The sequence below is a fragment of the Oratosquilla oratoria genome, chromosome 28, assembly GCF_046742065.1.
Source record: "Oratosquilla oratoria isolate Oo_2021 chromosome 28, ASM4674206v1, whole genome shotgun sequence".
NCBI lineage: Eukaryota > Metazoa > Arthropoda > Malacostraca > Stomatopoda > Squillidae > Oratosquilla > Oratosquilla oratoria.
In genome coordinates this window covers 25028046-25030545 of record NC_134804.1, presented here as the reverse complement: position 1 = coordinate 25030545, position 2500 = coordinate 25028046, and positions in this window count along the sequence as shown.

Below are 2500 nucleotides of genomic sequence, written 5' to 3'. Positions count from 1 at the left end.
AACTCTCTTATTCAACCTCGCATCCCTCTTTCTCTTCATTTTTCCTACTCTCATCTTCTCTCTCTCATTCAACCTCGCATCCCTCTTTCTCTTCATTTTTCCTACTCTCATCTTCTCTTTCTCATTCAACTTCGCATCCCTCTTTCTCTTCATTTCTCCTACTCTCATCTTCTCTTTCTCATTCAACCTCGCATCCCTCTTTCTCTTCATTTTTCCTACTCTCATCTTCTCTCTCTCATTCAACCTCGCATCCCTCTTTCTCTTCATTTTTCCTACTCTCATCTTCTCTCTCTCATTCAACCTCGCATCCCTCTTTCTCTTCATTTTTCCTACTCTCATCTTCTTTATTTCATTTCCCATCTCCTCTTTCTTATCCTCTATAACCTACGTCTTCTCATCTTTCACCATTTATTTCTCCCCGCTTTCTCTCTCCCACCTGACCTCTCCGGTCATCTCCCTCCTCTATACCTACCCTTTTTCTCCCTTTCACTCCTCCTTACCTCCCTTTTCTGGTACCTTCCTTTCCTTTTCCCATTTCCTTTCCTTTTACCTTCCTTTTTTCTTCTACCTTCTTCCTTTCCCCATATCTATCTCTTTTCCCCTTTTTCTTCAATCTACTCCCCCTTTCCATGAACTTCCTCTATTTTCTTTTCTATTAGTGTATTCCCTTTTCTCCCCCCCACCTCCTCCTCCTTCTTCTTAGGGGACACAATAGAAGTTTTATGCCGTCAATGTTTTAGAGAATTTAGTAGCATCCCTGCTGATCAGATCCAGGCAACATTCCTTTATGATTACTAACTTATCTCAAAAAATTATTTTGCACAATTTCAATTTCTACTTTCCGTTCTGCTATATTCCTTAAACCCCTTACCACATTGTGACACAATCTCCTCGGTATGATATTATCCCTAGGAATAAAAGTGATGAATATTGCTGACGAAGTATTAAATACCCTGAATTTACTTCTCTCATCCCAACTCTCTCTTGCCTCTCCTTCCATTTCTCCAGCCACCTCTCCCCGTCCTCTCTTTTCTCTTTATCCTCTCTCTCTCCCTAGGACTCTTATCCGATCTTCATCTCCGTCCTCATCCTCAATCCCATGTTCATCTTTATCCCTATCCCTTCTCCTTCCCCTCTTTATTCTCTTTTCACAATCTCCTCTCTTTTCATTTATCTCTTCCATTGCTATTCTATTTCCCCTCTCTCTTCCCGCTCCCCTCCCTCTCTCTCTCTCTCCCTTCCTCCTCTTTTTTCCAATTTCCCTCCATTCGTTTGCTCTTTTCCCCTAACTTCTCTTCATTCAATTACTTTTCCTTTTCACTCCCTCTTTTATCTATACCGTTTGCCTCTATAACTCTCCATTCCTCCTCCTTTTTATGATTACTCTTCTCTCACTTGCTTATCCAATTCTCGTACCTCTACCTCTACATCATCATCATCATCATCATCATCATCATCATCATCATCATCATCATCATCATCATCATCATCATCATCATCATCATCATCATCATCATCATCATTCTCCACTTTCCGTACGCTTGTGTCGCCTGCCTTGGTCCCTCCTTCTTCCATCGTGGTGGACTTCAGGGATATTCCTCTCTTCTCATCTTTAATTCCTTCCCACGGTTTGTCTTTCTCTGATCACTCATTAAACAACGTATTTCTTCTTTTTCATTCTGGTCTTTTCTTTTCGTTTACATGTATTGTTATTTTTTCCGTTAGTGCTTAACCCTAATCTTATTCGGATCAGATAAGATGAAATGCTTCTTTCCCAGCAGCTCGTGTGTGTGAATTATAGAATACTACAAAACAACTCAGCACCATATATGTATTTGAATGTAATAAGACAACTGTTACTAAGAACCATAGTATCTGAGTGAGTTACTTTTCAGACTTAGTATTTAATTTACCTGAAGGCAAGTGCAGTTATGCTAAAATCCTCCCTTTTTATTTTTTATTATATATATATATATATTTTTTTTTTTTACCCATTTATTCTATGCCACCTCTATACCCTTCTTTGGATCTCTGATACTCCACCTCTTAAGCGCGATCTTTTCCCAATAGATAGAAGCGCTGGCTATAGCCAACATGAAATAGTACCTTAAGCTAACGCCCCTTCTAATGCGAGGCTTCCATTCAGCATGAACAAAATTGCTTAGTAAGAACCACAAATAAAATAATAAATAAATTAATAAGATCGACAGAGCAGTGGACAGAAGAAAGTCCATACGTCTCCATAATGACTGTTTTGGTCCCCGACTGGAGGCCTTATTCAATTTAGAGAGACCTCAGAGTTCTGAAGTATTGCAAACGCATTTGATTGATATATTCAGGGATAGTTGCAGTTTTAGAAATTTTTCTCTGGTTAGAGTTAGACTATTTTATTCAACTCCATAGGATGTCTAAGCTAGACTATTTTGTCATCGAGGTATGGGATAACTGTTCTACTTTTTCACATTGTCATGCTCTATCCCCAACTCTCCCTCTCAGTATT